General features: G+C 40.6%; 1 protein-coding gene across 2 annotated transcripts in view; it reads left to right on the top strand.

Annotated features, from left to right (window-relative positions):
• LOC110488917 (leucine-rich repeat and immunoglobulin-like domain-containing nogo receptor-interacting protein 2) overlaps window positions 1-19500 on the top strand; it is a 318223-nt gene that overhangs the window by 175250 nt on the left and 123473 nt on the right. For both annotated transcript variants that reach the window (XM_021561383.2, XM_021561382.2), the window contains one exon: window positions 16615-16687. The gene's annotated coding sequence lies outside the window, so the exon portion shown is untranslated. The remainder of the gene's footprint in view (window positions 1-16614; window positions 16688-19500) is intronic.

Below are 19500 nucleotides of genomic sequence, written 5' to 3'. Positions count from 1 at the left end.
TCCACCACACCTGAAATTACACCTCTGAGTCTTCATCCTGTTACAGAAGGTATAATAAGGATATTCAAACCCCATACAATAGTGTAAGGGGTAGATTATGGTCAAATTACATTTTTCCAACAAAACCCCTTCAAGGACAAATCATGGTTGAAAGAGTGAATCATCGATTTTACTCTCATTCATGGCCCTCTTTTTATATTCTTATTTTACCCTTATTTTAACAGGTAAGTTGACTGAGAACATATTGTCATTTACAGCAATGCCCTGGGGAGTGGTTACAAGGAGAGGAGGGTGGGTGAATGAACCAATTGGAAGCTGGGGATGGTTAGGTAGCCGTGCTGGTAGGAGGGCCAGATTAGACATTTTGAGAGCACACCTGGGTTACCCCTCCTATACAGGGCAATGTCCCCAATCACTGCCCTGGGGCATTGGGATACTTTTTTTAGACCAGAGGAAAGATTGCGGTAATGTACCCCTGGAGCTAGATGTCCCAAAATGGCGCAGCAGTCGGACATGTGTTTGTCTTGTCCCGTCTTGTCCCATGTAAATAGTCGCTTTCCTTGTTTTTTTCGTATATATTTTGTATATATTTTAATCTCGTATGACCACCCTCATAGATATCCAACATAAAACTCTCCTTTCGTGGCCTCCAACTGCTCTTAAAAACTAAATGCATGCTCTTCAACCGATCGCTGCCCGCACCTGCCTGCCCGTCCTGCATCACTACTCTGGACGGGTCTGACTTAGAATATGTGGACAATTACAAATACCTAGGTGTCTGGTTAGACTGTGAACTCTCCTTCCAGACTCACATTAAGCATCTCCAATCCAAAATTAAATCTAGAATCGGCTTCCTATTTTGCAACAAAGCATCCTTCGCTCATGCTGCCAAACATACCCTCGTAAAATTTACTATCCTACTGATCCTTGACTTGTCATTTACAAAATAGCCTCCATTACTCTACTCAGCAAATTGGATGCAGTCTATCACAGTGCCATCTGTTTTGTCACCAAAGCCCCATATACTACCCACCACTGCGACCTGTATGCTCTTGTTGGCTGGCACTCACTTCATATTCGTTCCCAAACCCACTGGCTCCAGGTCATCTACAAGTCTTTGCTAGGTAAAGCCCCGCCTTATCTCAGCTCACTGGTCACCATAGCAGCACCCACCCGTTGCACACTCTCCAGCAGGTACAGTATATTTCACTGGTCAGACTTACAGTGCCTTGCGAAAGTATTCGGCCCCCTTGAACTTTGCGACCTTTTGCCACATTTCAGGCTTCAAACATAAAGATATAAAACTGTATTTTTTTGTGAAGAATCAACAACAAGTGGGACACAATCATGAAGTGGAACGACATTTATTGGATATTTCAAACTTTTTTAACAAATCAAAAACTGAAAAATTGGCCGTGCAAAATTATTCAGCCCCTTTACTTTCAGTGCAGCAAACTCTCTCCAGAAGTTCAGTGAGGATCTCTGAATGATCCAATGTTGACCTAAATGACTAATGATGATAAATACAATCCACCTGTGTGTAATCAAGTCTCCGTATAAATGCACCTGCACTGTGATAGTCTCAGAGGTCCGTTAAAATGCGCAGAGAGCATCATGAAGAACAAGGAACACACCAGGCAGGTCCGAGATACTGTTGTGAAGAAGTTTAAAGCCGGATTTGGATACAAAAAGATTTCCCAAGCTTTAAACATCCCAAGGAGCACTGTGCAAGCGATAATATTGAAATGGAAGGAGTATCAGACCACTGCAAATCTACCAAGACCTGGCCGTCCCTCTAAACTCTCAGCTCATACAAGGAGAAGACTGATCAGAGATGCAGCCAAGAGGCCCATGATCACTCTGGATGAACTGCAGAGATCTACAGCTGAGGTGGGAGACTCTGTCCATAGGACAACAATCAGTCGTATATTGCACAAATCTGGCCTTTATGGAAGAGTGGCAAGAAGAAAGCCATTTCTTAAAGATATCCATAAAAAGTGTTGTTTAAAGTTTGCCACAAGCCACCTGGGAGACACACCAAACATGTGGAAGAAGGTGCTCTGGTCAGATGAAACCAAAATTGAACTTTTTGGCAACAATGCAAAACGTTATGTTTGGCGTAAAAGCAACACAGCTGAACACACCATCCCCACTGTCAAACATGGTGGTGGCAGCATCATGGTTTGGGCCTGCTTTTCTTCAGCAGGGACAGGGAAGATGGTTCACATTGATGGGAAGATGGATGGAGCCAAATACAGGACCATTCTGGAAGAAAACCTGATGGAGTCTGCAAAAGACCTGAGACTGGGACGGAGATTTGTCTTCCAACAAGACAATGATCCAAAACATAAAGCAAAATCTACAATGGAATGGTTCAAAAATAAACATATCCAGGTGTTAGAATGGCCAAGTCAAAGTCCAGACCTGAATCCAATCGAGAATCTGTGGAAAGAACTGAAAACTGCTGATCACAAATGCTCTCCATCCAACCTCACTGAGCTCGAGCTGTTTTGCAAGGAGGAATGGGAAAAAAATGTCAGTCTCTCGATGTGCAAAACTGATAGAGACATACCCCAAGCGACTTACAGCTGTAATCGCAGCAAAAGGTGGCGCTACAAAGTATTAACTTAAGGGGGCTGAATAATTTTGCACGCCCAATTTTTTAGTTTTTGATTTGTTAAAAAAGTTTGAAATATCCAATAAATGTCGTTTGACTTCATGATTGTGTCCCACTTGTTGTTGATTCTTCACAAAAAAATACAGTTTTATATCTTTATGTTTGAAGCCTGAAATGTGGCAAAAGGTCGCACAGTTCAAGGGGGCCGAATACTTTCGCAAGGCACTGTATATCTTCCTCTCTAACTTTAAGCATCAGCTGTCAGAGCAGCTTACCGATCACTGTACACAGCCCATTTGTAAATAGCACACCCAACTACCTCATCCCCATATTGTTTTTCGTTTTTTTGCTCTTTTGCACACCATTATCACTACTTGCACATCATCATCTGCAAATCTATCACTCCAGTGTTAATGCTAAATTGTAATTATTTCACCTCTATGGCCTATTTATTGCCTTACCTCCCAAATCTAACTACATTTGCACATGCTGTTCATTGATTTTTCTATTGCGTGATTGACTGTTCGTTTGTTTATCCCATGTGCAACTCTGCGTTGTTTTGTCTTTGCCAGGTCACAGTTGTAAATGAGAACTTGCTCTCAACTGGCCTACCTGGTTAAATAAAGGTGAAATAAAATAGATAAAACAAAAATTTACCCCCTTGAGCTAGATGTGAGGCAATGTACCCCCTGGAGCTAGATGTGAGGCAATGTACCCCCTGGAGCTAGATGTGAGGCAATGTACCCCTTGGAGCTAGATGTGAGGCAATGTACCCCTGGAGCTAGATGTGAGGCAATGTAGCCCTGGAGCTAGATGTGAGGCAATGTACCCCTGGAGCTAGATGTGAGGCAATGTAGCCCTGGAGCTAGATGTGAGGCAATGTACCCCTGGAGCTAGATATGAGGCTATGTACCCCTGGAGCTAGATATGAGGCAATGTACCCCCTGGAGCTAGATATGAGGCAATGTACCCCTGGAGCTAGATGTGAGGCAATGTACCCCTGGAGCTAGATGTGAGGCAATGTACCCCCTGGAGCTAGATGTGAGGCAATGTACCCCCTGGAGCTAGATGTGAGGCAATGTACCCCTGGAGCTAGATATGAGGCAATGTAGCCCTGGAGCTAGATGTGAGGCAATGTACCCCTGGAGCTAGATGTGAGGCAAATACTGCCCTCCATTTATAGCATGTACATCTATAATTGAATATTATATTTAACACATTTTATCCTAGACATTTTAATATGGCATGGTGTGTCCAGAATTGAACAAATAGCAAACTCAATCTGAGAGATGGCAACGGATAAATCCGATATGCTAAACAATAATCCTTGCCTGCATCTACAGTTTTGTTGTTGGCATCTTTTTATGTGATTCAACTGGATGCACTCAGAAAGCACATTAAGATCTTTTGCCTTTTAGAAACCCTTTGGAGTACATTACACAATGCCACTGAGAGGCCACAGCTGAGAGGCAGTGCTTTCTAATATAATTACAGTTGACACGGTACATGTGTCTTGTGTGTGTTGCCGGTTCTCATTAACGGAACATGTGAGCCACTGAGCCGGCAGAGGGGAACAGAAAGGGAGCATGTGAAGCCACTTGGAGGCCCTGTCAGCCATAGCCAGTGAAGTGTCCTTGATTTTATATAGAGCCCTTCAGGACCTGAGTGTCACAGAGCGCTGCACACACTGCCTGGTGGTTTGGAGGTGGTTGGGAAAGCAATGGTAAAGAAAAGAGAAAGCACAAGGTATAAATGACCTAATGAGCTTTGTTGATAGGATATGAATTACAAGGATACACACTAAAGTTGCTACAGTATGGCTGGAACCTGTCTATAAAAAAAAGACATACTTTGCGTTAGAGTGGCTATTGTACACTCATACCAGTTGTCATGTTTCGTGTTGCTGATGCAGCACAGTCTTTCATAAACGTAGATATATTGTACATACGGTATGTGTATATAGAAAGACCTCTCTACACTCTTAGTAAAAAGGGTATTGTCCCCATAGGATAACCATTTTTAGTTCCATGTATAACATTTTGGGCTCCTGGTAGAACCCTTTTGGGTTCCATGTTACACAAAAGGGTTCTACCTGGAATCAAAATGGTTCTACCTTTAAGCAAAAGGGTTTCTTCAAATGGTTCCCCTATGAGGACAGCTGAAGAATCGTTTTAGGTTCTAGATAGCACCTTTTTTATGTGTGAATAAATAATAAAAAATTACAGCATAGTTTAATGGCATCTATTTGTTTATTTGGGAGGGTGAGGAAAGGGGTGGAGTTGGTGAGTCAGATCACCTTCCTTGAGGGTCTCGTTGCTTCTCTCGGTTTTTCACCTCCATCGGTGCGAACATTATTTTTAATTGGCATAATGATTTGATTAATTGGTTTCTTGTCATCCGTCACAACAAGCTGGCAGATTTGTACACAGTGAAGAGTAAACCAAGCATGTGTTTACAAATAATAAAATGCTAAAGATTGAAAGGAACATGTAAATGATGTCCAGCTGATTGAAAGGAACATGTAATTGATGTCCAGCTGATTGAAAGGAACATGTAAATGATGTCCAGCTGATTGAAAGGAACATGTAAATGATGTCCAGCTGATTGAAAGGAACATGTAAATGATGTCCAGCTGATTGAAAGGAACATGTAAATGATGTCCAGCTGATTGAAAGGAACATGTAAAGGATGTCCAGCTGATTGAAAGGAACATGTAAATGATGTCCAGCTGATTGAAAGGAACATGTAAATGATGTCCAGCTGATTGAAAGGAACATGTAAATGATGTCCAGCTGATTGAAAGGAACATGTAAATGATGTCCAGCTGATTGAAAGGAACATGTAAATGATGTCCAGCTGATTGAAAGGAACATGTAAATGATGTCCAGCTGATTGAAAGGAACATGTAAATGATGTCCAGCTGATTGAAAGGAACATGTAAAGGATTTCAAGCTGTACAAAGCAATTAGATTCTCTATATTACAGATGTAGGATCTTCATTTGATCATTCTTTTGTTGCTGAGAGTTTTCCTGCACAGTAGGAAATGCAAACTTGAAGTGTATTCAAGGTTTTAAAAAGTTTCTAAAGTTTCTAATTTAGACTTTAAAATGTCAGACGTGATTTTCAGTTACAAATGTTTTTATCAACCCCTACAAAAAGCATCAATGAATTATAGTCCACATCATAATTCACATTTCCTGTTGCTGCAAGATCCTACAACTGTAGCAAACCGGCTCAAATTAAGATCCTACATCTGTAGCCGCTTTAGATAAAGACATCCATTCAGTGTTTGGAACAATAAGCAATTCTCATTGGCCTTGCATACTATCTCAACAATATTTCTTGTGAAATGTAGTATTTGATCGAACATTTGACAATTATGCATTGGATTTTCAGCACTTTCGTCACTCCTTAGGTTTGTTTCTTCCATGGAATGTCAACGGTCACTGTGTAGTTTGTCATCTGTTTGGTGCACCATAGAAAACATTTTCCGTCACTCAGTGAGGGATACCCAGAAAGAAAACGACTTGGTGATATCTCTTCAGGACAGGGAGGAACTCCTTTGTCCTCTTTCAACATGTTTACGTCTTGTCATATTGAGCCGTTGGATGCGTTCATCAATTGTCAAGTGTTCTTCCAAGACTTCAGTGTATTTCAATACAGTTTAATCATGTTGTCTGCACAATAATCCAGAAATGATATTCAACAACACATCTAAAGGACACTGCCTCATGCCACCCCCTGAGAAAAATACACATTCAAAAAAAATCTATTGGCATAATATGCACTTTTGGTGAGAGAAAATAGCTTCCCAAGTGAATATAGGAGGACAAGTGAATGGCAGCGTACTGTGGTAGTTCTAACTTTGTTTTACTCACTGCTACCATAACAACATCACCATCATCCTATTGTAGGTATCACATAATGTAAATGGAAAGCGACCTTCCTACAATGTTAAACTCCGGGCCTTTAGAACTTTGATGGGAAACCACTCGTGGTGATTTGAAATATACTCGTCATGGAAAACGTGATAAAAGATGCTGTTCTAATGACATCAAATGGCCGTGACCTTCCATGACGTACAGTTCGTGTAATCTCCATAAACTATGTAGCTCTGGTTCTACAAATCAAGAATACTTGTCACAATAACTTGACCCCTGGAGTGGAGAGTATCCATCGTTCTCATGCGGGTAAGGAATGCAAGCTTCTGGGCAGAGATAAAATATAAATAAAGGGATGCATCTCATCCCCCCAGGGGTGACTCCTAGTACTCATTTGCGATTAAAGTGAATGTGTCTCTAGTTCACTGCTGACATTTATTCTGAAGAATAGAAATGCCCTCTTCCTCCCTCAAATCCAGTATTTCACTATGCATCTCTCTCTCTCTCTTATTAGGTTGTTTTACATAGTGCTTTGGTTTAGTGGAAGATTTCAGATGACATTTCTGTTGTGTTTTTGCCAACCTTTTCCCAGTCAGTTTATTGAGGTCATAGTGCAATGCTTATGAGACAGTCCACCTGAAAAAAGAATGTGTTGTCCATTCGGTAAAATATAAGTATTATATTGAAATGGGTTCGCAGAGGAAGGAGAGATAAGATGGACTCGCACACAGTTTCATTGCTAGAAGTCACAAGTGCTGACAGGGGAAACATTACAACCAATTCACTGACAGAAATATGCAAAGCAGGTCATTAGGCTGGCAGGTTTGGATGGTGCCAATCTCAGTTGGGATTTGAACAAATTCATTTTAGCCACAATTTGCCTGCACCCAGATGCTCTTGACAATTAAGATGCAGGATGGTCTTGTAATTGAGAAGGGTTAGTTTTTAACTTTCATGTTATTCATCTTCATTCCAGGTAGCAAATGTGGCAGCAGTGCCTTTAGGACAAAGCACGGAACCTTATATTCTGCAGTACCTATTCAGTTTAGTAACTGCATACTGGTAATCTGTGTTGGCCCTAGGGGGAAGGGTATTCATTTATAGTACATTAATAAATACAAAGACAACAAATACAGTATGTAAAAAAAATAAGAGTAATTCCATCTGAAATCAATGAAAAACTCCACATTTTTGTTACACTCTCCATAAAATCCATTGTAATCAAAAGGGTAGGTCAAAGGTATCTTTAACGTGGGATGACAGTCTCGTGGTTGGTCTACAACATCAAGGACAGCCTCAAAGAGATTAAAACATTTCACCAAAATCACCCCTTCGCAGCCCGTCAGTATTCACAGGGCAGTGTGGAAAAAGCCAGGTTTGGCTTAACAAGGGGATCCAACGGATACATGATCGAATAGCAGGGCAGCTATTGTCCTAGAACTCTTAATGGGGTAGTAATAGGACTGGGTGCCAAGGCTGATTTTACAAGAATTGTCCTGAAACAAACGTTTTATCTCCCTGCCTTAAGACGTATCGGTTGTGTCCCAAATGGAGCCCAATTGCCATATCGAGGTGCACTACATAGGGTGCCATGTGGAATGCAACCATTGAGAATCCATGTCAGCCTCACTCCTCTATCTCATCATGTCTCATTAACAACTCAGGCACGCCTTCTGCATAATCACCTTCCTCTGAGCTTGCCCCCTCTCGCCTGTGTGGAGGGACTCATAAAGACAGAGGCCAACGTGTATTACTAAGGTCACACTGTTTTGCAGAGGGCAGAATATAATTGTGGTAGGGTTTCGGATTATTGCAATATTCTTGGTTAATGGGTGGTCATCGTTGAGATGGTCACGAACCGCAGTATTCAATTCTGATGGGATACGTATTGCTGCAGGGTGAATAACACAATAAATAAGTCTGCATAACCATTTTGTTTTGATCCGTGTTCTTTATGTATTGATCCTTTCTACTTACCAGATCACGAGTCTCTCTCTCTCTCTTTGTGTCTATGTAACTCAGCATCTCTCTCTCTCTCTCTGTCTAAGTAACTCAGCACCTCTCTCTCTCTCTGTATCTTTGTAACTTAGCATCTCTCTCTCTCTCTCTGTGTCTAAGTAACTCAGCACCTCTCTCTCTCTGTGTGTCTATGTAACTCAGCATCTCTCTCTCTCTGTATGTCTATGTAACTCAGCACCTCTCTCTCTCTGTGTCTAAGTAACTCAGCACCTCTCTCTCTCTCTCTCTGTGTCTATGTAACTCAGCATCTCTCTCTCTCTCTCTCTCTCTCTGTGTCTAAGTAACTCAGAATCTCTCTCTCTCTGTGTCTAAGTAACTCAGCACCTCACTCTCTCTCTGTGTCTATGTAACTCAGCATCTCTCTCTCTCTCTGTGTCTATGTAACTCAGCATCTCTCTCTCTCTCTGTGTCTATGTAACTCAGCATCTCTCTTTCTCTCTGTGTCTATGTAACTCAGCATCTCTCTCTCTCTGTCTAAGTAGCTCAGCACCTCTCTCTGTGTCTATGTAACTCAGCATCTCTCTCTCTCTGTGTCTATGTAACTCAGCATCTCTCTCTCTGTGTCTAAGTAACTCAGCACCTCTCTCTCTCTGTGTCTATGTAACTCAGCATCTCTCTCTCTCTCTCTCTCTCTCTCTCTCTCTCTGTGACTATGTAACTCAGCATCTCTTTCTCTCTCTGTGTCTATGTAACTCAGCATCTCTCTCTCTCTGTGCGTCTATGTAACTCAGCATCTCTCTCTCTGTGTCTATGAAACTCAGCATCTCTCTCTCTCTCTCTGTGTCTATGTAACTCAGCATCTCTCTCTCTGTGTGTGTCTATGTAACTCAGCATCTCTCTCTCTCTCTCTCTCTCTCTATGTAACTCAGCATCTCTCTCTCTGTGTGTCTATGTAACTCAGCATCTCTCTCTCTCTGTGTCTTTGTAACTCAGCTTCTCTCTCTCTCTGTGTGTCTATTTAACTCAGCACCTCTCTCTCTCTCTGTGTCTTGGTTGGTGAGCGGACCCCAGACCTCACAACCGTAAAGGGCAATGGGCTCTATGACTGATTCAAGTATTTTTAGCCAGATCCTAATTGGTATGTTGAAATGTATGTTCCTTTTGATGGCCAAAACTGTGACCCACTGGCTGCCATCTAGGTTACAGAGAGCTGGTAGTCCCATCCACCAAACTACCAGGTGTGAAACAGGGAAGGGACTCAGGGGGTATGCTAATTTGGTATAGAGCAGACCTAACTCACTCCATTAAATTAATCAAAACAGGAACATTTTACATTTGGCTAGAAATTCAAAAGGAAATGATCTTAACAGAGAAAAATGTCCTCCTGTGTGCTACCTATATCCCACCACTAGAATCCCCATACTTTAATGTATGAAATCAATAATTTCCAGGCCCAGGGACATGTACTAGTCTGTGGCGACTTAAATGCCAGAACCGGACAAGAACCTGACACCCTCAGCACACAGGGGGACAAACACCTGCCTGCAGGTGACAGCATTCCCTCCCACATATGCCCCCCTAGGCACAATTATGACAACATAACCAACAAAAACAGGTCATCACTCCTGCAGCTCTGTCGCACGCTGGGTATGTACATAGTCAATGGTAGGCTTCGAGGGGATTCCTATGGTAGGTACACCTATAGCTCATCTCTTGGCAGTAGTACTGTAGACTACTTTATCACTGACCTCAAACCAGAGTCTCTCAGAGCATTCACAGTCAGCCCACTGACACCCCTATCAGTCCACAGCAAAACCACAGGCTACTTGAACAGAGCAATACTCAATCACGAGGCATCAAAGCCAAAGGAAATGAGTAACATAAAGAAATGCTATAGATGGAAGGAATTAAGTTTGGAGACCTACCAAAATACAATTAGGCAACAACAAATTCAATCCCTTTTAGACAATTTCCTGGGTAAGATGTTCCACTGTAATAGTGAATGTGTAAACTTGGCAGTAGAAAATCTTAACAGTATATTTGACCTCAGCTTCCCTATCAAATCTAAAAATCTCAAATAGAAAACCAAAGAAAATTAACAACAATGACAAATGGTTCGATGAGGAATGCAAAAATCTAAGAAAGACATTTGGAAACCTGTCCAACCAAAAACATAGAGACCTGGAAAACCTGAGTCTACGCCTTCACTATTACAGAAATACACTACAGGAAAAGAAGGAACAGCACGTCAGAAATCAGCTCAATGTAATTGAAGAATCCATAGACTCTAACCACTTCTGGGAAAATTGGAAAACACTAAACAAACAACAACACAAAGAATGATCTATCCAAAATGGAGATGTATGGGTAAACCAGTTCTCCGATCTTTTTGTCTCTATAACAAAGAATAAAGAGCAAAAACATATACAGGATCAAATACAAGTCTTAGAATCAACTATTGAAGACTACCAGAACCCACTGGATTCTCCAATTACCTTGAATGAGCTACAGGACAAAATAAAAACCCTCCAACCCAAAAAGGCATGTGGTGTTGATGGTATCCTTAATGAAATGATCAAATATACAGACAGCAAATTCCAATTGGCTATACTAAAACTCTTTAACATCATCCTTAGCTCTGGCATCTTCCCCAATATTTGGAACCAAGGACTGATCACCCCAATCCAAAAGTGGAGACATATTTGACCCCAATAACTACCGTGGGATATGTGTCAACAGCAACCTTGGGAAAATCTTCTGCATTATCATTAACAGCAGACTCATACATTTCCTCAATGAAAACAATGTACTGAGCAAATGTCAAATTGGCCTTTTGCCAAATTACCGTACAACAGACCATGTATTCACCCTGCACACCCTAATTGACAACCAAACAAACCAAAACAAAGGCAAAGTCTTCTCATGCTTTGTTGATTTCAAAAAAGCCTTCGACCCAATTTGGCATGAGGGTCTGCTATACAAATTGATGGAAAGTTGTGTTGGGTGTAAAGCATACGATATTATAAAATGCATGACCACAAACAACAAGTGTGCGGTGAAAAGCCAAAATGCTTTGTTATATACCCTTTGTTGGCAATGACAGAGGTCAAATGTTTTCTGTAAGTCTTCACAAGGTTTTCACACACTGTTGCTGTTATTTTGGCCCATTCCTCCATGTAGATCTCCTCTAGAGCCGTGATGTTTTGGGGATGTTGCTGGGCAACACGGACTTTCAACTCCCTCCAAAGATTTTCTATGGGGTTGAGATCTGGAGACTGGCTAGGCCACTCCAGGACCTTGAAATGCTTTTTACGAAGCCACTCCTTCGTTGCCCGGGCGGTGTGTTTGGGATCATTGTCATGCTGAAAGACCCAGCCACGTTTCATCTTCAATGCCCTTGCTGATGGAAGGAGGTTTTCACTCAAAATCTCACGATACATGGCCCCATTCATTCTTTCCTTTACAGGGATCAGATGTCCTGGTCCCTATTGCAGATTCAGTCTTCCCAGCCTGGTGCAGGTCTACAATTTTGTTTCTGGTGTCCTTCGACAGCTCTTTGGTCTTGGCCATAGTGGAGTTTGGAGTGTGACTGTTTGAGGTTGTGGACAGGTGTCATTTATACTGATAACAAGTTCAAACAGGTGCCATTAATACAGGTAACGAGTGGAGGACAGAGGACCCTCATAAAGAAGAAGTTACAGGTCTGTGAGAGCCAGAAATATTGTTTGTTTGTAGGTGACCAAATACTTATTTTCCACCATAATTTGCAAATAAATTCATTAAAATTCCTACAATGTGATTTTCATTTTGTCTGTCATAGTTGAAGTGTACCTATGATGAAAATTACAGGCCTCTCTCATCTTTTTAAGTGGGAGAACTTGCACAATTGGTGGCTGACTAAACACTTTTTTGCCCCACTGTATATGCATCTTTCTCTCTATGCATCTTTATGCATCTCTCCCTCTTTCTCTATCTCTATGCATATCTCTCTCTCAAATACAATGCTATTTCTCTGTAAAAAAATGAACAACAGACTTTCAGAATGCTTACAGAGAAGGGCTCTCAACATGTACTCCACTTACACAAATGGCTGATGATTGGTTGAAATAAATTGATAATAAGAAGATTGTGGGAGATCTACTGTTAGATTTCTGTGCAGCCTTTGATATTATTGACCATAACCTGCTGTTGAGGAAACGTATGTGTTATGGCTTTTTAACCTCTGCCATGTCGTGTATTCAGAGCTATCGATCTAATAGAATTCAGAGGGTTTTATTTAATGGAAGCTGTTCTAATGTCAAACAAGAAAAGTGTGGTGTACTGCAGGGCAGCTCTCTAGATCCTCTACTCTTTTCTATTTCTACCAATGAAATGCCATTGTTATTAAACAACGCATGTATGTCCGTCCATGTATGCTGATGATTCAAGCATGTATGCATCAGCAACCACAGCTAATGAAATCACTGAAACCTTTAACAAAAAGTTGCAGTCTGTTTTGGAATGGGTGGTAATAAACTGGGCCTAAACATTTCTAAAACTAAGAGCACTGCATTTGTTACAAATCATTCCCTAAGTGTTAGACCTCTGGTAATGAATGGTGTTTCTGTTGAACAAGTTGAGGAGACTAAGTTACTTGGTGTTACCTTAGATTGTAAACGATCATGGACAAGACATACAGATTCAATGGTTGTAAAGATAGGGAGAGGTCTGTCTGTAGTAAAGAGATGCTCTGTTGTTTAGACACCACACTCCAGAAAGAAAGTTCTGCAGGCTCTAGTATTATCTTATCTTGATTATTGTCCAGTCATATGGGTAAATGCTGCAGTGAAAGACCTAGTTGAGCTTGCCCAGAACAGAGCCGCACGTCTTGCTCTTCATTGTAATCTTTATAGTGCTTCATAGTGCTAATATTAATACTATGCATGCCAGTCTCTCCTGGCTAAGAGTTGAGGAAAGACTGACTGGATCACTTCTTGTTTTTATAAGAAACATCATTGTGACTCACCACCTGGATTTGGTCTTAAGTAGCAAAATTTGAAATAGTGTTTTTTACATTTGATTAAAGTAGAGACTCAGAGCTACAAAACGGTATATCATACACTGTATTTTTGAGGAACAGTAAGAAAGTAATTATGCTTTAAAAGTTGATAAACTTGTAAACTCACTTCTGAGAAAATGGCTCTTGTTTGTCTACACCCATTCAGAATCGTTCACACCCTCTTAAGCTTTAGCCCCACCATCTCGTTTCGCTCTCTGAGCATTTAGAGCGCACACTTGACGCTCTGACTGATGATTTGTTTACCTCTGGATAATATGAAAACAGCCTAACCAGCTCTGCTGTCAACAAATTCTTTATGCTTTTTTACCAATGTTTATTGACACCGGCCATATTCAATGGGTGTTGTACACTTTAGCTTAACTTCTTGATGCTACCAATGTCACACCCTGACCATAGTTTGCTTTGTATGTTTCTATGTTTTGTTTGTTCAGGGTGTGATCTGAGTGGGCATTCTATGTTGGATGTCTAGTTTGTCTGTTTCTGTGTTTTGCCTGATATGGTTCTCAATCAGAGGCAGGTGTTAGTCATTGTCTCTGATTGGGAGCCATATTTAGGTAGCCTGTTTTGTTATTGTGGGTTGTGGGTGATTGTCTATGTTAGTTGCTTGTGTCAGCACAGTTCTCATTATAGCGTCACGGTCGTTATTAGTTTATTGTTTTGTATAGTTTGTATTCAGTGTTCAGTGCTTTCTTTAATTAAAAAATTATCATGAACACATACCACGCTGCATTTTGGTCCGCTCCTTACGACGATCGTGACAACCAATCCCTGTAGCGGGATAATTTCCGTCTGCAACCGCTGAATAGCATAGCTCAACAGTCAAATAATATTACTAGAAAATATTCATATTCATGAAATCACAAGTGCAATATTTTGAAACACAGCTTAGCCTTTTGTTAATCACCCTGTCATCTCAGATTTTTAAATTATGCTTTACAGCGAAAGCAATCCAAGCGTTTGTGTAAGTTTATCGATAGCCTAGCATAGCATTATGTACACTTAGCATCAGGAAGCTTGGTCACGAAAATCAGAAAAGCAATCAAATTAACCGTTTACCTTTGATGACCTTTGGATGTTTTCACTCACGAGACTCCCAGTTACACAGCAAATGTTCCTTTTGTTCCAAAAAGATTATTTTTATACCCAAAATACCGACGTTGGTTTGTTGCGTTATGTTCAGAAATCTACAGGAAAGAGTGGTCACGACAACGCAGACGGAAATTACAAATAGTCTTCATTCTTCATATTTTCCACAGAAACATGTCAAATGTTTTTTATAATCATTCCTCAGGTAGTTTTTAAAATATATATTTAATAATATATCAACCAAGTGTGTAACTTTTTCCATAACAGCGGGAGGAACAATGGCTGGTTTACTCAATTGTGCACTAACTCACTCTGAGAGTCCCCACCTCTCCACTTACGCAATGTGGTCCTTCAAGCTCATTTTTCAAAATAAAAGCCTGAAACTATGTCTAAAGACTGTTGACACCTTAGGGAAGCCACAGAAAAAGGAATCTGGTTGATATCCCTTTAAATGAAGGACAGGCACGCATAGGAACACAGAGATTTCAAAATAAGAGGCACTTCCTGATTGGATTATCCTCAGGCTTTCACCTGCAATATCAGTTCTGTTATACTCACAGACAGTATTTTGACAGTTTTGGAAACTTTAGAGTGTTTTCTATCCTAATCTGTCAATTATATGCATATTCGAGCATCTGGTCATGAGAAATAGGCAGTTTACTTTGGGAACGTTATTTTTCCAAAAATAAAAATAGTGCCCCTTAGCTTCAAGAGGTTAATGTAGCTAGCTAGCTAGGCAAACAATAAACCTAGCTAGGTAAAGTGTAAGATCACACACATCATGTAAAGTTTTGCTAACGAGCCAGCCAGCTAACGTTAGCTAGTTAAACAACAATGAACATAGTGCCAAATCATGTCATTACTACACTGCATTAATATGCTGGGAGATTAACCAACCAGGTTCAATGTTAGCTAGCTAACATTAGGCTCAAACTAGCAAAGCAAACGGCTCTGGGATATGAATAATAATGTCATACACATAACTTTAGCTAGGGAGTAAGCCAGCTATCATTAGCTAGCTCGCTAACAGTACACTTTAGCTTAAGACATGTAGCTAGCTACCTAGGTAAACAATGAACCTAGCTAGGTAAACAACGTGTAAGATCACGCACGTCACGTAACGTTAGCTAACGAGCCAGCCAGCTAACATTAGCTAGTTAAACAACAATGAACATAGTGCCAAATCATGTTATTACTACTCTGCATGAATCTGCTGGGAGCTAACCAACCAGGTTCAATGTTAGAGCCTAATGTTAGCTAGCTAACTAGCAAAGCAAATGGTTCTGGGATATGAATAATAACGTCATACACGTAACATAGCTAGGGAGCCAGCCAGCTAACCTTAGTTAGCTAACAGTACACTTCAGCTTGAAATTAAACCAATTTCTGTCAAACGTTCAACATCTGAAAATGTTGCTAGCTAGACTATCTTATCCATATACATCATCATGCATGATAGACATATCTCTCTGTCACGGATGCCATACCACAGTTTACATTAGTTTGAAGATGTATCTTTTGCTGTCATACTCTAATTCCACTGATTTAATTTGTATTTACAGATAGCATACAAGTTTGTTATTAAGGCACATGAAAGTTCACATGTTCCAGAAGGCATTTCTGCCCCAAAAAATGCATTTTACTGAAAAATAAATAAATAAATACATAACCTTCAAATGGCTCTCCGGTGAAATTGTGACTTGCGACATACGCCTAGTTAAACGGGTCACCATTAATGTGTTGAAAATTCCAAATTGTTTGCATAGTCAGTTTACACAAAGCACTGACAACCACTTGCACCACCAAAAATACCACCATGGGTCTTTTCACAGTCCCCAGTTCCAGAACAAATTCAAGGAAATGTACGGTATTATACAGTCTTTTGTCTGTAATGTTTTTTTTGTTATGTGTCAGATGCTAGTAAGACTAGCTGTCGCCATTGGCGTCGGCTGATGGGATCCTAATAAATCAAATCTCTCTCTCTCTCTCTCTCTCTCTCAACCACATATAGAAGCCTGAAAAACAGTAATAACTGGGGGAAATACAACAGACCATGGCTGAGAGGATGATTGCTTCTCAAAGTGGTAAGTACCAAGCATTTACACTCTGATAATCTGTTTTTGTCTCAACTGTTTGACTTTGATTACAGTTGTGATCAGAGCCATGTACTGTATATACAGCACCAGTCAAACGTTTGGACATCTAATCATTCAAGGGTTTTCTTTTATTTTTACAATTTTCTACATTGTAGAATAATAGTGAAGACATCAAAACTATGAAATAACACATAGAATAATGAGGTAAGGAAAAAAGTGTTTAACAAATCAAAATATATTTTACATTTGAGATACTTAAAAGTAGCCACCCTTTGCCTTGATGACAGCTTTACACACTATTGGCATTATCTCAACCAGCTTCATGAGGTAGTCACCTGGAATGCATTTCAATTAACAGGTTTGTCATGTTAAAAGTTCATTTGTAGATTTGTTTTCCTTCGTAATGAGCTTCAGCCAATCAGTTGTGTTGTGACAAGGTAGGGGTGATATACAGAAGAGAGCCTTGTTTGGTAAAAGACCAAGTCCATCTTATGGCAAGAACAACTCAAAGAAGCAAAGAGAAACGACAGTGCATCATTACTTTAAGACATGGTCAGTCAATGCGGAACATTTCAAGAACTTTGAAAGTTTATTCAAGTGCAGTCGCAAAAACCATCAAGCGCTATGATGAAACTGGCTCTCATAAGGACCGCCACAGGAATGGAAGACCCAGAGTTACATCTGCTGCAGAGGAGAAGTTCATTAGAGTGAACTGCACCTCAGATTTAAGCCCAAATAAATGCTTCACAGAGTTCAAGTAACAGACACTTCTCAACATCAACTGTTCAGATGACACTGCGTGAATCAGGCCTTCATGGTCGAATTGCTTCAAGGAAACCAGTACTAAGGGACACCAATAAGAAGAAGAGACTTGCTTGGGCCAAGAAACACGAACAATGGACAATAGACTTGTGGAAATCTGTACTTTGGTCTGAATTTGACATTTTTAGTTCCAACCGCTGTGTCTTTGTAAGATGCAGAGCAGGTGAACGGATGATCTCAGCATGTGTGTTTCCCACTGTGACGCATGGAAGAGGGGGTGTGATGGTGTGGGGGTGCTCTGCGGGTGACACTGTATGTGATTTATTTAGAATTCAAAGCATACTTAAGCAGCAGGGCTACCACAGCATTCTGGAGCGATACTCCACCCCGCCTGGTTTCCACTTAGTGGGAATATTATTTGTTTTTCAACAGGGCAATGACCCAAAACATACCTCCAGGCTGTGTAAGGGCTATTTGACTAAGAAGGAGAATGATGGAGTGCTGCATCAGATGACCTGGCCTTCACAATCACCTGACCTCAGCCCAATTGTGATGGTTTGGGATCAGTTGGACTGCAGAGTGAAGGAAAAGCAGCCAGCAACTGCTCAATATACGTGTTGGAAAAGCATTCTTCATGAAGCTGGTTGAGAGAATGCCAAGAGTGTTAAATGCTGTCATCAAGGCAAAGGGTGGCTATTTTAAAGAATTTAAAATTTAAAATATATTTTGTTTTGATTAACACTTTTTTGGCTACTAGAAAATAGTACAAAGTAGTACAAATAAAGAAAAACCCTTGAATGAGTGGGTGTGTACAAACTTTTGTTGTCATTGGTTAATCATGGTCTACGGTAGCCATTTTGAGTTTGGAGAAGGGAAAGGTGTTAAGTGGTTGTATTGAAACATACAAGCCATTAGCAGGTAATTGATGGCCCTCTGGGTGTTTTTCCTCAACTGTGGTCCTATTGTGAGGGGAACAATTATAGAGGTGAATGCTTGATTGAATATACGGCTAATGCACCTGAATTGGAAAGAGCAGGGAGTCATGCATTAAATTGAGGGTGAGCTGTTGAGAAAACAAGAGGAATTTACGGGCTGCATTAGATCTACATTATAACGGTATAACATATTACAAGATGGGGCAGTGACATATCACCTAATACTCTTTATTGGTTATATACTGTGTGATCCCACAGGGATGATCAGGGATTCCTATTTCTCTGATACATCTCATTTGACTGCTGAAACATATTGTGGTTGGGGAACAGTCATTTGACCCCATTAAAGGCTCTAACTGGTCACAAGAAGGGATTCAAATAACAAACATAGGTGGTTCTGAGGCTTATGGGCAATCTAATGTTAGTCGCCTAACTGCTACTTGTGATATTTTAATGCCATTCAAAACAGACTGAAGGAATTTTCAAACGGAACTGAGTCTCCCTGAATATGAAAGATATATTTGTGTTTGTTCCCAAAAGTGACACATTTTTGCCTCCCCTAAGGTTTTTTCCTTTGTTTGTTTTGCATTTTACTTTCCGGTATTTATCAAGCTCTTTGCTTAGGGGACTGACCCTCCAGACCAAAGTGGGAAAATAATTGGTTTACATACAATGTGATTCACGTCCCCCACCATGCATTGGGCCATTTTATTGGTATTAATAATATACTGATGTCAGTGATTGGGTGCAGAGTGAAAGCGGAGTCAGGCGCAGGATACAGGTATGGAGTAATCCAACTGAGTTTACTCAAAGAATAAAGCAAAATTGCAAAAATGGAACATACAACAAAACTCTAACACGAACACAACCACTAACGACATAAACAATCACGGACAGAACAGAAATGTATGTCAGATGGTTAAATAGGGAATGTAATGAGGGAATGTAAAACAGGTGTGTATGTAATCAGACAAAGCAAAACGAAACAGAAAAATGGATCGGTAGTGACTAGAAAGCCGGTGACGTCGACCGCCGAACACCACCCGAACAAGGAGAAGGGCCCACTTCGGCGGAAGTCGTGACAAATGACAAACATCATCACAT

This window comes from Oncorhynchus mykiss, chromosome 14 (genome assembly GCF_013265735.2).
Source record: "Oncorhynchus mykiss isolate Arlee chromosome 14, USDA_OmykA_1.1, whole genome shotgun sequence".
NCBI lineage: Eukaryota > Metazoa > Chordata > Actinopteri > Salmoniformes > Salmonidae > Oncorhynchus > Oncorhynchus mykiss.
This window is presented reverse-complemented; position numbering and strand designations above follow the sequence as displayed.